The 19,002-nt window shown below is 34.3% G+C and overlaps 2 long non-coding RNA genes across 2 annotated transcripts; one reads left to right on the top strand and one right to left on the bottom strand.

Annotated features, from left to right (window-relative positions):
• Positions 1-6,115: 6,115 nt before the first annotated feature.
• Positions 6,116-9,535, bottom strand: LOC149986449 (uncharacterized). Its single transcript, XR_016500713.1, has 2 exons — positions 7,562-9,535; positions 6,116-7,049 (listed from the first exon to the last, which is right to left on the bottom strand). It is a non-coding gene; the product is annotated as an uncharacterized LOC149986449 (long non-coding RNA).
• Positions 9,536-15,849: 6,314 nt separating this feature from the next.
• On the top strand, positions 15,850-17,698 carry LOC141044921 (uncharacterized). The gene is made up of 2 exons (XR_012216716.2): positions 15,850-16,043; positions 16,274-17,698. It is a non-coding gene; the product is annotated as an uncharacterized LOC141044921 (long non-coding RNA).
• Positions 17,699-19,002: the final 1,304 nt, after the last annotated feature.

The raw sequence follows: 19,002 nt of genomic DNA, 5'->3' as shown, positions 1-19,002 counted from the left end.
CATCCGCAATGATCCATCTTTTTTCTTCACAAATAGAATTGGAGCTCCTACCGAAGATTTAGAATGGCATATGAAATTCTTGGCTAGATTTTCTTCAATATACTCCTTGAATTCAGTCAACTCATTTTGTGATAAACTGTAGATTGGTCCAAATGGCGGTTGTGCTCCTTCTTAAAGGTCAATTGAGCAATCATAGGGACGATGTTCTGAGAGTGTATCCGCATTCTTTTTTTCGAATACATCTTGAAATTCTTGATATTGGCTTGGAATGCCACTTGAAGTCTTTTCACCAGTAGGAACAGGTGTAGCATAAATAATATATGGTAATTCTTTCATAGTAGCATGCAAGAAAGCTTTTGCACCTATAAATATGGGTTTAATTGAACTGGATTTATGACTCTCTATTTGATTAACTATATTGTTAGTTATATTTTTAGAAAAAGTAAGAGTTCGAGAAATCCCATGTATTTGAAGCTTGTATTTTTCTAACTATGATAAACCTAAAATAATTGGATTAGAAGGAGATCTAATGATATTAAATACTACAAAACTATTATGACCATTGATTATTACTTCTATAGGAAGGGTTTCGTGAGTAATATCTCCAAAAGACAATGGACGACCATCTATGACTTCTACATGAAGATGTTTAGTTTTCTTTACTAAAGATATGCTATGTCTTTTAGTAAATTCTTCATCTAAAAAACATGCTGAGGCTCCCAAATCTAATAAGACAGAGACTTTGTAATGTTTAGGTCCTAAAATAGTATTTAATGTAAAACAAGGAGAGGGCTCTGAGGAGAGAATAAAACCTTTACTAGATGTTGTACAAGATTCCAGCTGCACGGTCCCTATTGTAGCTGGACAAACTCATTTTTCAACATATTGTCTTCTTTCACAGCCATACTCCTCATTTTGTGATTGCGGTGTTTCTTTGGACAATGTTGAGCAGTGTGTTTTGATTCTCCACAATATAAACATAATCTTTCTTGACGATGACGAGTCTTTTCTTACTCAATAAGAGGTTTGAAACGTACTGCATCAATTTGCATATCCTCTACTTTCGAATGTATGTGTTGAAGAGGTGTTGGTGTTGCCATTGAATTATAGTAACGTTGAGGTCCACTTTTACGGTTCTCAGATCGGAATTCAAAAAGGCGATTGTTGCACTTCACAGCAAAGTCAATTGCTTGACTCAATGTTTGAGGATCAAGTAAGTTGAGCATTAATTTTTTTACTTCATATTGTAATCCATAGAAAAATTGGCTAATAAGTACAGCATCATCCTACTTGATATCACTTATAAGTTGTCAAAATTGTGAAGTATACAACATTACTGATCGATTGTCTTGTCGTAAAATATGGATCTTATTGGTTGCAATACGAATTACATCATATTCTCCATACATGGATTGAAACTCCGCTAGAAAAGCCTCTAGATTATCCAATATTGGATCTCGTTATTCAAAGAAAGATGAAAACTACAATAGTGTTGAACGTGAAAGAAGCGTACCAATGAATCTAACTTGCGATTTTGGAGTTGAATAGCTTTGGGGTTGAAGTTCAATCACAAGTTGCACTTGATTGATAAATCCTCGAAACTTGGATCTGGTGCCATCAAACTTCTCGGGTAGGGCAATTCTTGGTTCTCTAATACTGGAAGGGCGTTCCACTATATGAGAAAGGACATGGTTTAGTGCAGATATTGAAGCAGCTCCAACTATTTCTATATCTTCACATCCTACCAATCTTCTTGCTCCTTGTGGTGGTGAATTGAGTTGATGCATCGCAAGCATTAACTCCCCCAATTACTCTTGCATTTGTGCCATTGCATTCTTCACTTCAACAAGTTCTGCCATGATAACACTTAGAAAAGAGAAAATGTCTAATATCGCTCAAGATAAATAGAAGAGAGGACTTAAGAACAAAGAAAATACTAAAGATAATATAAAATTAGAAGAGGGTAATCTGCAACTTCTAAAATGCTTGTATCTTATCAAGAAAAAGGGGTAATCTACTCTTAATCAAGATTAGACAAAGCTCTAATATTGTAGGTGTACTCTTGCCAATCTATCAAGGACAAGAACTCGATGAAAAAATAATCCACACAAGTGAGCCTTCACTCAAAAAAAGGTAATAAAATATAAATAAATAAGTATGTATATTGAAAGAGAAACTAAAATGGCTATTGCCAAAAGACAAGAAAATTAGAGACCCTTGAAACTAGACTAGAAGTAAGAAAGGAGTTGAGAAGAGTGAAGAAGACTTCACTCTTGTCTCTATATATACTATCTAACTAGGGACTACATGGCGACGTTCTATAGGACCTCCAATATGTGTTGACTTTGTAGGACACATGCCTTGACTTACAAGGCAAGTTTTTCTATGTGTGCGCTACATAGTTAGCTTGATCTTCAAGCTAATTACATGTGTGGCACATGGCCAACTTGTTGACCACGTTTCTAATCTAAAAAATCAATTAAAGACACCTATGACGTCAAAGCAATGTCTATGAAGCTTCTAAGAAGCTTCCATATTAAATACTATAGAATTAACTTACTTTTACCTACTTTTACTTACTTCTACCTATTTTTATATGTAATTACTAACTTACATGAATATGTCTGTGATACTTAACTAATATCAAAATTTATAGGACATTTTTTTTAAAAAAAATAAAAATATTTTTTGAAAGCATTAATCTTATGATTATTCAATTGATTTATAAGAAAGAACTCAACCACCATTCAAACCAATCTATAGCTTATGGCAAAATAATTTGGTTGCATTAAAATATTGAGGACTTTAGAAAATCACCATCTAGAATAGATATCTCCTATCTTTGATTTCAAGCTTTCTTAACCAATTCAATCAAGGAAAAATCTATTCAAAAATAGATCTATGAGGAGTATACAACCTTATGTGTATTTAAGAAAGAGATGAATAGACAACTACTTTTCAAACTAGGGATGGACATTTCAAATATATTGTCATATCTTTGGGACTTACAAGCACACTAGTTGCTTTTCAACATCTCATAAATGATATTTTTTGTGAATTTCTTAACGATTTTATTGTCTGTGTAGTAGATGATATTTTAATATATTCTAAAAATATAAAAATATAAGCTTTATATTTTTTGTGTACTACAAAAACTTAGAGATGCAAAATTATATACCAAGATGGAAAAATGTATATTCTATACAATTCAAGTTAACTTCTTAGAATACATCATTTCCAACAAAAGATTATTGATGGATCCAAATAAAGTCTAGACTATTATGGATTGGAAGATTCCAAAAATAATTAGAGATGTATAATGTTTTTTAAGTTTGTTAATTATTACAAGATTTTTATTAAAAAAAATTTCAAGTTGTAGCTCTTCTTATACATTTAACATGTTAAGACAAACTTGAATAGAGTAAAGAAGCTAAAGCATCTTTTGAAGCTTTAAAGACAACATTTATTTTTACACCAATTTTATATTGTATTAATTTTCTTAAGACATTCTTGATGGAAACAGATGCATCAGACTTTCTTATAGGTGCCATTTTGTCACAAATAGAAGCACATGATAAATTCCATTCAATAGCTTTTTATTTTAGGAAATTGGTAGCAACCAAAATTAACTATGAGATCCATGACAAAGAACTTTTTGCAATCATGGATTCATTTTAAGAATAGGATTTTTATTTAGAAGTTACTTTTTTTCAATTCATTATATATATGGATCACAAAAATCTCAAGTACTTCATGTCAACACATATTTTGAATCATTGCCAAACCTATTAGAGTATGTTTTTATTAATATTTGATTTCAAGATAACTTATCGACCTAAAAAATAATAAGGTTTGTCAGATGTGCTTTCTAGATATTCTAATCTTGTACCAAAAGAAAGGGATGCATCTTTTTATCAACAAGAAATAATTTTCTTGAAGCCAAAGCATTTTCATCTTTGAGCAATACAATCAACATTGATTGTTGATTCAACCTTTCTCAAGTAAGTTCCATTGAGTATGTCCTTTGATTTTTTTATTTATAATAATAATAAAAAAAAAAACTTTTAAATATCATAATACTTCTAGATTTGAGTTAAAAAATAATCTACTTTATTTTGAAGAATGATTAAAAATTTTAAAAGACAAAGTAAGATTACGTATTCTTCATGCTTATTATGATTTTTCAGCGGCATGATATTTTAAATACAATAAGACTTTGAAACTAATATCTAAAGATTTTTGATGGCCTCAAATGTAAAAGGTACTCAAAGACTTTGTACAATTATGTGATATTTATTCAAGATCCAAAACTCCTTGTCATCAATTTTATGGACTTATTTAGCCATTACCTATTCTGAAACAACCATAGTCTTTTGTTTCTATGGATTTTATTATGGATTTTCTTATCTCAAATTTGTATGATTCTATATTCATGATAGTAGATCATTTTACCAAGATGGCATATTTTGTATTATGTATAAAATCTATCATACATAAAAAAATGGCCAAGTTTTTTTTTTAAAAATATCAATTGTTATCATGGATTATCCAATGACATTATATTAGATATGAAGTTTTAATTTGTATTAAGATTTTAAAGAATATTTTTAATATTTTAAAGGTAGATATATAGTTCTATTTGGCTTTTTAATTTCAATCTGATAGTAAATAGAATAGATGAATCAAGTTTTAGAGTAGTATTTGAGGTGCACCATCAACTATTATTAAGATGATTAAATAACTCTTTTTCCATTGGCAGAGCTTACATACAATAATTTAATACATTCTTCTACTCAATATTTTTTTTATTTTTCAATTATAGTTATCATCCATGATTTGATACTTTTAACTTTTGAAAAATTAATAATCTTATGTAGAAATTTTGGAAAATTATTTGTTTGAGCCACATACAACAATGAAAGCACAACTACAAAAAGCTCAAAAATGACAAAAGATCAATGTAGATGCCTATTGCAAGGAACAACTATAATTCAATGTAAGTGACAAGGTATGGTTACTTCATCATAATGTCAAAACTACTCATCTTTGTGATAAGTTAGACTATTATAGGCTTAGACCTTATCCTATTTGTGAAAAAATCAATTCTATTGCTTATTAATTATATCTATCGGAGTCTATGAAGATCCATCCCATATTCCACACATCTCTTTTTGAGCCATATAAGATAGTGAATATCTTAGAGAGAAGATAAATACCACCTCCTATAGAAGTGGATAATAATTAGGAGTTTGAGGTAGAAGAAGTCTTAGATTTAAGGTGGCACCAAAATAGATTGAAATATCTTATTCATTAGTATGGATATGATATTAGTGAATGTACATAGGAGTTAACAAAAAAAATCTTGTAAATGCAACAAAGAAGATTGAGGCATTTCATTAAGGGCATCAATCAAAATTAAGATGAAGAAAAGCAAGATCCATGAAAGATGATTATTGCTCCTCGTAGAACTTATCTCTAGAAGAGAGACAATATGACAAATATACGTATTTATTCCAATAATTACCTATATGATTTGGTAGAGTACATGAATGTAGATTAATTTTATAATACCTTATTGATGCGGTTGTGACTTTTCATATATTTATAATTGATTGATAAGTTAGAGACTTGGTCAAAAAATTAATTACATGCCATACATGTTGGTAGCTTGCAAAATAAGATAATTATATTACACATATATCGAAAAGTTGCCTTCCAAGTTAAGATATGTGACTTACAAAGTCAATACGTGTTAGAGATCATATAGAATATCACCACATAGCTCTTAGTTAGATAATATATATGGAAGAAAGAGTGAAGTTTTCTTTATTCTTGTCAATGTAATCTTATTTCAAGAATTTTTATTTTTTTTGTTGTTGGCAATAGCCATTTTAATTTAATATATTATTATATTTAAATAATTTTTTGGTCTTTTTGAGTAACACAAGAGTATGTTGAGGATTTCTTTCTTTAAGATTTATGTTCTTTACATTGATATAAGTTTTTTAGAATCAAAGTCAATACTAAAATCAAAGTCAATTATTAAGCCATCAAATATCAAGGACAAGAACTCGATGAAAGCTAAAGAGTAAGTGAGACTTTTCTCAAAAAGAAATGGGACAAAATAGAAATATGTATATTAAGAAAGAAACTGGAATGGCTATTGCCAAAATACAAGAAAACTAGAGACCCTTGAAACTAGACTAGAAGCAAGAAAGGAGTTGACAAGAGTGAAGAGGGCTTCACTCTTGCCTCTATATATACTATCTAACTAGAAGCCACGTGGCGATGTTCTATAAGTCCTCCAATATATGTTGACTTTCTAGGCCACATGCCTTTGCTTGCAAGGCAAGTTTTCTATGGATGGACCACGTAGTTAGCTTGTTCTTTAAGCTTCCAACATGCGTAGCACATGGCTAACTTGTTGACCAAGTTTCTAACCTAAAAGTCAACTATAGACTCCTATAAAGTCAAAGCAGCGTCTATGAAGCTTCTAAGAAGCTTCTCTAGAAGATATTACACAATTAACCTACTTTTACATACTTTTATCTATTCATATAGGTAATTATATGTATGTCCGTGACATTACCCCCCCTTCTAGGGACGAGTTCCACGAGGAGCGGTGATTATATATTGAGAAAATCTAATATGCGGCGAATTGTATTTGCTACATACTCTGATCTTTGTTCTCTTCGAAGATAGTTGATGGGTCCTCTTAGCCATCGATAGTGTCCCATTCCAGGGCGAGAAGACCACCCTGTTATTTGATCACTGTTGAGGCCTTCATAACTTCCTTCAAATAATACATTTGAAACACCATCAGGAGTCGTTCCTATCTCCAATAATATCACCAAACATCGAGAATCTCTTCCAAGGTCGTGATACCAAACGCGTTGTATCTCACCATCTATTCGAGGAAGAACATGTCGTTCTTGAGGGTCTTCATTTCGGTTGCGTCATCTTGAAGGTTGTGACAATCGCAATGTCTCATCCGGTAAGTCAGCAAACGAAGGTTCTTGAGTTGAATCCGCTGGTTGTTGGCTCTCCATCTAATTAGCGTCACAAAATGCAAAGAAGTTACAAACAAGGATAAGAAATTGAATGTTATCTTGCCTCAATCTTGTCTCTTTTATAAGAGAGGTTTTCATCTTGGTTTTGATGGATGTCGTTGATGAAAAACTTTGACTTTAGCTGATGCATTTGCTAGATTCCTGGATGGCTCCCATGTGCGCTCACTAATATCATATCGGCACCAATGAACAAGATATTCCAGCTTATTTCGGCGCCGCCTTGAGTCTAATATCTCTTCCACCTCAAATTCTTCATTATTATCTACTTCTATAGGAGGCGGTGGCATTTGTCTTCTTCCTTGTATATCCACTGTCTTATATGGTTCAAGAAGAGACACGTGGAATACAGGATGGATCTTCATTGACTCCGGTAGATGTAACCGATATGCAACTGGGTTGATCTGTTCAGAAACAGAAAAGGGGCCAAGCCTACGATAGTCCAATTTGTCACAAGGTCGAGTGGTCTTGATATTGCGACGAAGTAGCCATACCTTATCACCCACGTTGAGTTGTGGTTGCTCTTTACGATATACATCTGCATTTATCTTTTGTCGTTCTTGAGCTTTCTTCAACTGCGCCTTCATTATTGCATGTAACTCTGACAACCGATTTGCCATATCTTCTGCTGCAGGATTATCAACTTTTAAAAAATCAAAAGTATCAAGTCGTGGATGATAGCCATAATTGGCAAAGAAAGGTGTTTGTTGCGTGGAGGAATGTACCGTATTATTATAAGCAAACTCTGCCAATGGCAGAAGGTTTGTCCAATCATCTTGTTGGTAGTTGATGGTACACCTTAAATACTGTTCCAAGACTTGGTTTACGCGCTCTGTTTGTCCATCAGTTTGAGGATGGAAAGCTGAAGATAGCTTTATGTCCACTTTTAAAATCTTGAAAAGAGTCCTCCAGAATCTCGACACAAATTGAGTTCCCCTATCCGATATGATATCTTTAGGTAATCCATGATAGCGATAGATATTATCAATGAAAAGCTTAGCTGTTTCTTCACCTGTGATAGATTTTGTACATGGCATAAAATGTGCCATCTTGGTGAAACGATCTACTATCACAAATATAGAATCATAAGATCTTGAGTTTGGAAGATCTGTGATGAAATCCATAGAAACAGAAGACCATGGTTGTTCTGGTATAGGTAATGGCTGAAGAAGTCCGTAAGGTCGATGTCGAGGAATTTTTGATCTTGAACAAATATCACATGATTGTACAAAGTCTTTGACTGACTTCCACATTTGTGGCCACCAAAAATCTCTTGATATGAGTTCCAAAGTCTTATTATATCCAAAGTGCCCTGCTGCTGGAAAGTCATGACGTGCTTGAAGAACACGCAAACGTGCTTTTCCTTCTGGAACATATAGGCGTCCTTCAAAATATAATAGATTATTCTTGAACTCGAACTTAGAAGAATCATGAGACTTGGAAGAATTATTCTCGATATCATGAACAAGAGGGTCTCAGGACATACTGGACTGGATTTGCTTGAGAAAAGTTGAATCAACAGTCAATGTTGATTTCACTGCTCGGAGATGAAATTGCTCCGGTTTCAAGAGGACCGTTCTTTGTTGCTCAAAAGCTGCATCTCCTTCTTTTGGTGCAAAATAAGAACGTCTAGACAGGGCATCGGACAAACCTTGTTGTTTTCCTGGCCGATAAGTGATAATGAAGTCGAATCTTGACAAAGACATACTCCAACGAGCTTGACGACGATTCAACACGCGTGCTGACATGAAATACTCGAGGTTCTTGTGATCTGTATACACAGTGACTGGACTAGAAGCACCTTCTAGATAATGACGCCATTCTTGAAAGGAATCCACGATTGCAAGAAGTTCTTTATCATGGATCTCATAATTGATCTCGGCTGCTGAGAATTTTCTTGAATGAAAAGCTATCGGATGAAGTTTGTCATCTGTTCCCATTTGTGATAAAACTGCACCCAAGGCAAAATCTGATGCGTCTATTTCCATAAAAAATGCCTTGGAAAAATCAACACGATATAAGACTGGTGCAGAGACAAACGATGTCTTCAAGGCTTCAAATGCTGCTTCCGCTTCTTGATTCCATTGGAATTTATCTTTACTAGTCAAGCGTGTAAGTGGAGCTGCAACTCGTGAGAAGTCTTTGATGAAGATCCGATAGTAATTGGCAAATCCCAAGAAACATTGGACATCTCTCACAGTCTTTGGAATCTTCCAATCCATGATTGTTTGGACTTTCTTAGAATCCATCATAAGACCATCATTTGAAATGATGTATCCTAAAAAGTCAACTTGAGTAGTGTGAAATACACACTTTTCCATCTTGGCGTACAATCCTGCATCTCTGAGTTTTTGTAATACTTGACGAACATGTATTTCATGTTCTTCAACATTCTTAGAATAAATCAGGATATCGTCTAGATAGCAGACGACAAAATTGTCTAAGAATTCACGAAATACATCATTCATGAGATGTTGAAAAGCAGCTGGTGCATTCGTGAGTCCAAAAGGCATGACATTATATTCAAAATGCCCGTACCTGGTTCGAAACGCAGTCTTCCATTCATCTCCTTCTTTGATCCGTACTAGATTATATGCTCCTCTTAGATCTATTTTTGTATAGATCTTAGCTTGATTTAACTGGTCAAGGAGTCCTGATATCAAAGGTAATGGATACCTATTCTTGATTGCGATCTTGTTGAGTCCTCGATAGTCAACACACATTCGTAAAGATCCATCTTTTTTCTTTACGAATAAAATTGGAGCTCCTGCTGGAGATTTTGAATGGCGTATGAAATTCTTCGCTAAATTCTCGTCAATATATGTCTTGAGTTCAGCCAACTCATCTTGCGATAAACTGTAAATTGGTCCAAATGGTGGCTGAGTTCCTTCCTTGAGATCGATTGAACAATCGTATGGGCGATGCTCAGGAAGAATATCTGCATTCTTTTTCTCAAAAACGTCTTGATAATCCTGATATTGACTTGGAATGCCACTTGAAGTCTTTACGCTTTCAGAAATAGGTGCAGCATAAATAGCAAAAGTTGATCCTTCTTTTGCTGCGTGTATAAATGCTTTTGCACCTATAGGTGTGAGTTTTACTATACTAGAGTCATGGTTTTTTACTTGGTTAATAGAACTGTTACTAATGCTCTGAGGAAAATGAAGTTTACGAGAAATCCAATCTATTCGAGGATTATACTTTTCTAACCATGATAAGCCTAAAATTACTGGATTAGAGGGAGATCTAATTATATTAAAAATTACGCAACTACTATGACCATTTATTACTACATCTACAGGAAGTGTTTCGTGAGTTACATCTCCAGAAGACAACGGACGACCATCTATGACTTCTACGTGTACAGGTTTAGTTTTTTGTATTAATGATATTCTATGACATCTAGCAAATTCTTCATCTAAAAAACAAGCTGAGGCTCCTGAATCTATCAAGGCAGAGGCTTTGTAATTATTAGGTCCTAAACGCACATCTATTATAAAACAAGGAGATGGTTCTGAGGAGAGGATAGGACCTTCATTAGAAGTTGTACAAGATTCCAGCCGCACGGTCCCTATTGTAGCTGGACGTACTCGTTTTCCGACATACTGTCTTCTTTCACAGTCGTACTCCTCATTTTGTAGTTACGTCGCTTCTTTGGACAATGTTGAGCAGTGTGCTTAGGTTCTCCACAATATAAGCACAATCCTTCTTGTCGACGACGAGACTTTTCTTGCTCAGTAAGAGGTTTGAAACGTACCGCATCAATTTGCATATCCTCTACTTCTGAAGGTATGTGTTGAGGAGACGTCGGTGTTGCCATTGAATTGTAGTAACGTTGAGGCCCACTTGTGCGACTCTCGGATCGAAATTCAAAAAGTCGATTGTCGCACTTCACAGCAAAGTCAATTGCTTGACTCAATGTTTGAGGATCAGGTAAATTAAGCATCAATTTCTTTACCTCATATTGTAATCCGTAGAGAAATTGACTCACAAGTGCGGCATCATCCCACTTGATATCAGTTGCAAGTTGTCGAAATTGCGAAGCATATAATGTTACTGATCGATTGCCTTGTCGCAAAATACGGATCTTGTTGGTTGCAACACGAATTGCATCATGTTCTCCAAACATGGATCGAAACTCCGCCAAAAAAGCCTCCAGATTATCCAATATTGGATCTCGTCGTTCAAGAAAAGATGAAAACCATGACAATGCTGAACCTGAAAGAAGTGTACCAATGAATCTAACTTGTGACCCTGGAGTTGGATAGCTCTGGGGTTGAAGTTCAATCACTAGTTGGACCTGATTGATGAATCCTCGAAACTTGGATCTGGTACCATCAAACTTCTCGGGCAAGGCAACTCTCGGTTCTCTAACACTCGAAGGGTGTTCCATTCTGGGAGAAGGGACATGGTTTGGTGCAGATGTTGAAGCAGCCCCAATCATCTCTATATCTTCACTTCCTACCATTCTTGTTGCTCCTTGTGGTGGTAAATTGAGTTGATGCATCGCAAGCATTAACTCCCTCAATTGTTCTTGCATCTGTGCCATTGCACTCTTCATTTCAACAAGTTCTGCCATAGTAGCACTTAGAAAAGAGAAGATGTCTAACAACGCTCAAAACAAATAGAAGAGAGGAATTGATAACAAAGAAAATACTAAGAACAATATCAGTTTAAAAGAGGGTAATCCGCAACTTCTAATGCGCTTATGTCTTATCAAGAAAAAGGGGTAATCCACTCTTAATCAAGAAAAGACAAAGCTCTGATATTGTAAGTGTACTCTTGTCAATCTGTCAAGGACAAGAACTCGATGAAAGCTAAAGAGTAAGTGAGACTTTTCTCAAAAAGAAATGGGACAAAATAGAAATATGTATATTAAGAAAGAAACTGGAATGGCTATTGCCAAAATACAAGAAAACTAGAGACCCTTGAAACTAGACTAGAAGCAAGAAAGGAGTTGACAAGAGTGAAGAGGGCTTCACTCTTGCCTCTATATATACTATCTAACTAGAAGCCACGTGGCGATGTTCTATAAGTCCTCCAATATATGTTGACTTTCTAGGCCACATGCCTTTGCTTGCAAGGCAAGTTTTCTATGGATGGACCACGTAGTTAGCTTGTTCTTTAAGCTTCCAACATGCGTGGCACATGGCTAACTTGTTGACCAAGTTTCTAACCTAAAAGTCAACTATAGACTCCTATAAAGTCAAAGCAGCGTCTATGAAGCTTCTAAGAAGCTTCTCTAGAAGATATTACACAATTAACCTACTTTTACATACTTTTATCTATTCATATAGGTAATTATATGTATGTCCGTGACATCAAACTCCAAAACCAACTTAGTAATTTTTGTTCTTCAATGACTTTTTTTTTATAATCTTTCATGTCTTTATCAATATTAAAATAGTAAATTGATATCAATCACTTTGAAGTAGAATATAACTTTTATTTAATGAGCCTTGACTTATCACCATTGGTCTTATCTTCAAAACTCTTTCTATTTTTTGTTGAGAAACCTAAAGATCTTCATGAATCTTTTTTTGTAATACTTATAACTTATTAAAAAATAAGAAAGATTTAACGACGTGATATATTAGAATGTGAATTATAAACTCTTTATTACAAATATTCTTACAATATTTATAATATATAATTATAGATATTTATAGCTACCATATAATGAGTTTTATTTAATACAATTTGAACTTAGTAAAACTAATTTATTTTTAACTACCTTAATTACTTAAGGTGATTTAACTACCTTATGTTTTATAATACATGGCCGGCTAATTACTATTCTATTTACACTAATGTATTAATTTCTTTCTTCTAATCCTTTTTATAGTAGCTCTTGTTTTTCTTCATCTTTTAATCTCTTTATGCTAAGTTTTTTCTTCTTATTTTGACTCTTCTTTATACTAATATTTTTTCTTCTTTTTCTTTTTATTTTCTTTTTATAGTAATTTATGTCTAAGTTTTTTTAGAAATATATCTTTTAAAGAATGTAAAATCATTACTTTATTAGTCACTTTTATTATAATTATTCATAATATTCATAATGAGTTGTTGATAGAACATATGTTAAATGTATTATACTAAATGAAATGTTCTTGTTATTAAAACAAAAATAATTAGAATCTAAACTCAAATACATGTTTTTTTTATCATATAAATTTTATACATCAGATATACTTGAGGTAAGCAATGTCTTTAAGACTAATGAGAGTAATATGTATGAGACCTAGTGAATCAAAAAATATATAAAAAAATGAATTGATTTTATTTATCATCAACTTTTGTTTCTTGTTTGTTTGTTTGTTAATTTGGTTTGGTTTTTTGTTTGTTTGTTTGTTTGTTTGTTTGTTTGTTTGTTAATTTGGTTTGGTTTTTTGTTTGTTTCTTGTTTGTTTGTTTGTTAATTTGGTTTGGTTTTTTGTTTGTTTGTTTGTTTGTTTGTTTGTTAATTTGGTTTGGTTTTTTGTTTGTTTGTTTGTTTGTTTTTTTTTATTTTTTTATTTTAACTCTTCTGGTATGGAATCTAAAAATAAAACTTTTAAAAATTAAGAAAAGAGGGATTGTTTTGACTTTGAATTAGTCTCTCACTGAAGCTTGGTCAAGGTGGGTGGCCCGAGAAGGGAGGTACTCAGGCCAATGTGAGCATAAAGCTTAGTAGGACCCTCACGTAAGGCCTTGATGGATGAATTATATGAATTAAAATGACATCACCATCCAAGGCACCCATCTACAGTTTGGTCCTATTCTATATTGTAGGCTGCTCCTGAAATTGGGCCAGGGTTGCTTTGTGTTCCTTCATGTTTCCCTTCTGGTCCTCTTAAATGGCCTTCTTGACCACCATCATGGCCATAGTATTCCACTCTGCCACCAATACTGGGGAATCTTATCTTCCCCATGGCTTGAACCATTCAACTAGATATTTCTTTCTCATACCTCCACTTGTCAGTTATTTGATGCCCCAGTGTCGCTGATTCCATCCTTTTTATTCCTTTTGTTTAGATATAATGTCCCAAGATACTAAAATAGTAATATATCATCACATGTTCAAATATGTTTGTTTCTTATCTTTCTGCTTTCACTGTTGGTGGCAGCAACAAACCATAGCCTCCAATCCTTTTTCCATTGCACTTTTTATTTTTATTTTTATTTTTTATTTTTTTTGGGGGGGGGGGAGTATTTAATGGGTTTTTCATTACAGTGGAGGTACTGAGGGAGGGGAGAGGGGGAGGTGGTACCCAACTTGGCTATGTGTGTTAAGTCTGAGTCTTTGTCCTCGTCCTTGTCCTTGGGGAGGATGAAGTGAGTCTCTGCTATGAATTGCCATCCTGTCCCACACTTTGTCTGTGACTCTGTCTGTCTTGCAGGACCATCAGAAAGGCTGAGCTGAGATCTTATCCTCTGGCAATGCCTCAACCTCCATCCACACCACACCTCTTTCCCAAGTAGTGATCCAATAGTATGGATACTCTGGTTTTGGCCTTGGCTCTGGCTCTGGCTTTTCAGCATCTGGCCCCATAAAAGGGATCTCCTCATTAAAGGAGCTTCTCTCCTGCAACTAAAAGGATTTGGCACCTCAAAAAAGATTGAGCATTGACCCAGCCCATCACAGCCTTACCCTCAGATAAGCTGGTTCTTTGATGTTACTAAGACACTATCTTTGCTATATATATTTATTGATGTCTAAAATTCAACTTCTGTATACTGGAATCAATATTTTTTTCTGCTTTCATGAAGATATTTTCGGACTCTTGATGAATAGAAGAGAATGTTAAATAGATCCAGGCTTTTACTAAATTGACCCACTACTCGTGAGTTAGAATGTGGTAACAATGATGAATGTGATGGGTTTTCATTACTTTTGGATTCAGTGACGGAAAAATGAATTTAGAGGTCATTTTTTTTTCATGATGTTTGGATGATATATATATATATATATATATATATGTATATTTTTTTTTTCATCATGATTTGGTTGAGTATTCCCCTACACACACACATATGTATGTATATATATATATATATATATATATATGAACATGGGAACAAGTATCAATGACAATTGATGAAAGATTCTATTCAACTGAAATAAAATAGAAAACGAAGGAGTGAGTAGGGAATCTAGTACTGTTTCACTAAGGTACAATCAAATCACTTATCTCAACAAGAAACTAACCGAATTCTTGGTTCACACTCACAAAACAACAAAGAATTTTGTTTCTCAAGCTCAGTTTTCAAAGAGTATGACTAAAACAAGAACCAAGCTCATGGAAAGCACAAAATGACAACCTTGCATGCTTATCCTGCAGAACCGGGCTCAAAATACTTTACAATGAAATAGGTTTGAGGGGAGACAAAGAATGGACGTCAGCCACGAAGTGATGGACACTGCTTATTTAGCAGTGTGGGCCACAAGGTAGGTGGGCCACAAAAAGCCTCTTACTACCCACTTCAAGGGGCCGCAAGTTAAGCCAGCCGACGCCAACTGAAATACAAAATTGGACACGTGTAAGTAAGACGTGAAAATGGAATATTATGGGTTTTTGTTTTACAGTTAAAACAAAAACCCTGGTGCACAGATGAGGTCCATGTTCTTCTGCCGTGGCAGTTGTGGGATCGAACCCCGTGGGCAACGTACTACTCTGGGGTATGACCTGGGAGGTCGTTCATTCCAGCCTTCATGGCCATTTTAACTTTTCTCCCTTCTATACGTCAACAGACAAGGACGTCAAATCTTGACAGCCAATTGGGGCCCCGCTGCTGATGCCCAAAGAATATGAAACGATATAAGATGGCTCTGTCTACACAGTAGAACCCAAATTCAGTTGGCAGGCCCGCCATGGCCGAGACAGGCCCCTTCCCTCTCGCTCAAGCGTTTTGTCGCAGTCGTCGTCGTCGTCGTCTTTCACTCTCCTGCGTAGAGGATTCTGAAGAAACTATCACCATGTCACCTTTCTATTATTAGTATGTACCTGTGCCACCTAGTTTCCGATGCGCGCTTTGTGGACGTCCACTATTTTTCTTTTTTGGTTTCCTCTTTATGCCGCGCCTCACGGCAATCCACATGTTGCGACCGCAGCTTACTGTGTTCGGCAGGCTACTATTTTCGCCGTCGTTGCATAGTTAGCAGTGTATTTTACACAGCCGTGGCTTTATCAACGATGTGCTGATGTCTGAAGTTCTCTCATTTGCAGTGTCGGTGCACCTCATTCGATCACTGTACCTGTTGCATCTGCGGCTTGGCTGCTGTGGGATCTCACTAATTTGTTGTGTGACCTGTTTGGATGTGACGTTGACGTGGTGCAAAGTAATGTCATCCTAGCCTGACGTGACAATCGCTGTTTGTGTCATGTGTGTGGATGTTTATGTATATAGATCTGTCTGTTGTTGAATTAGTTGGTAGTGGGGGGTCACGTTTTGCAAGAGGGTTTTTTTGTGACATGTGACCACGTTCTCTGGGGCGCTATGCGAGGTGCTCCTTTCTGAATCCTTCTGTTTAGGCAGGGAACACTACTATGCATATCTTTACCTTCGTTACTGCGCATCAATTCCTGCTGTGAAATGTACCTTTTAAGAATTCCAGTTTCTCCTGCAGTAACTTCTATTGAAGGCTCCTGAGATATTGCTGGTTCCTAATTGCAACTCGCTTCATTGTCTCTTTATGCATTTTCACTTGTACACTTAGTAGAAATTGTGCGAAGCGATTAGTTCCAACACGATTCTCACTGGATTCGATCTCTCTCTCTCTCTCTCTCTCTCTCTCTCTCTTCACGCCATTCCTTTCTGTCGCGATTCCCTTTGTTATCAATGTCCACGAGCTGGACTGAGTGATTTTCCCAAGGTACTTTGTTATGTATATCTTTCTCAAAAGACGTGTTGTCGGACCTTGGTTAAGTGTGTCCTGCTATCTGTGGTGATATTATTTTGAGTCGTAGCGTCCATCGTGCAGCGAGTGTGAACGGTTGAGAGTTCCTTGTCTTTCGGGCCTGCTGATGTGTTTGGTTGGTGTGACAGTATTTGAACACTGGCAGTCATGAACACACCTCACTGCTTCAGTGATTACATGTGTCGTGGTAGGCATCCTTAGAGTCGTAGGCCTCTGTGTGGAATTCAAGATAGTTCACAGTCGTTTTGAACACACATCACAGGAGCCTACGACTCTGAAGATACCTATCTCGGGACAAATTTCTGGATTACGTCGATCTATCTCTATTCGGGAGTCATCATGATGGTGCCAACGTGGGAAACATGTCGTAGAGATTCCTTGTGTGAGATGTTCACTCCAAAGGACTGAAGATACTGCATTGGGGATTACATGATGCAAGCTGCATTCGGGTAGTAGTCGACATCAATATAAAGCAGTAAACAAAGTTCACATCCATGTGCAGCTGACGGTGAAACTAGGCAGCCTTGCATACAAATGGTAGATATTCTAATGTCACTTGTCAATGCTCTGCTGTCATGCTGTATTGATCTATTCTATTACTTAATCAAAAATGATATATTGCACTGTGGCGAATATTAGACATATAGAGAATTTCACTAATATGGAACAGCTTGTAAGATTGTAAACATTCTATATAAACACCGAACAGAATGCAATTTTTTTGAACGTCTAACTTATGAATAATTATTACATTTGTCTCATCACATTTATCTCATCACATGCTCAATTAGCAAGATTTCTTTGTTATTGCATGAATAACAAAGAACTCTGTTACCAGAAAAGAAGAAGAAGAAGAAAGAAAACCATTCAGTGTGTGCCTATTTACATAACTCCATATATGAAAAAAATATACTTTTATGACTTATTTGATTCTCTGTTTGTTTGTTTTGCTATCCATGTAAATGTTCCTGTGAAGTGGAGACAAAATTATCTTTTAGTGGAAAGAATATTTTATTGTATTGACATTTCACTTTGTTTTCCATATTTTGTTCATTATACTTATCATTGACTTAAAATCTTAGTTTTACTTGTTTTAACTCCCCTTATTTAGTCTCTTATATATATATATATATATATATATATTCCTATTTTAAATTAAATAATAAAAAAATGTGGTTATTAAAAAAAATCACATTTAGATAAATTTAGAATTTTAGAACCAAATGAACAATTGAATCTAATCAAAGTTATTTGTAACTCAACTTTTGACATTCCTCATCAATAATTCCAATGCAATCAATTTCAATTGATTGATAACAATCAATTTATTCAAATCAAATCAATGATTGAATTCAACCTGATGCCAATTGTAATTTGTTATTATATAAGAGAATTTTTTTTGCATCTTTTGTTTAAGAAAAGAATGACAATTTTAAATGACAATCAACTTAAAATCAAATACCATCACCTTTTTTTGATATAAAAAATATTTATTATACTTTAGATAAATTATTATTTATAATAAAGTATTTTTTTTTAATAAATTATTGAACTTAGAATAAATTTATTGTTTTTTTTTTTTTTTTTTTTTTTTTTTTTTTAAGTAGATACATCTTTTTTTTGAATCATTTATTGAAGAGAAAATATACAAAATAAATCCAATAAATGCTAATTTGTCAAAAATGGTCATGATAAATTTTTAATTTTTAAAATAGTCCTTGTGATAGAATTGTGGAATCAAATATAGAAGTGCAATTACAAAGGGAGTTCAAGGCAGAATTTCTTAGCATACAAGAAATTTACAGAAGGCAATGCCACTTGAAAGAAAATTATGTAAAGTAAAGTATTCTAATATATAAAGATAAAGATTTCTTTATTGAAAAAATATTAAAAAATAGGCTTGCCAAATATTAATACATATTTAATAAACCATCAACTTTTAATTTCAAAATTATAATTACAAAATATGAAAAAAAATAATAGATTTTATTTAGGTTGTAATGGATGGCTATATTAATAAATATATTTACTTAGATA

Source organism: Physcomitrium patens, chromosome 24, assembly GCF_059467195.1.
Source record: "Physcomitrium patens ecotype Gransden chromosome 24, ASM5946719v1, whole genome shotgun sequence".
Taxonomy (NCBI): Eukaryota; Viridiplantae; Streptophyta; class Bryopsida; order Funariales; family Funariaceae; genus Physcomitrium; species Physcomitrium patens.
This window is presented reverse-complemented; position numbering and strand designations above follow the sequence as displayed.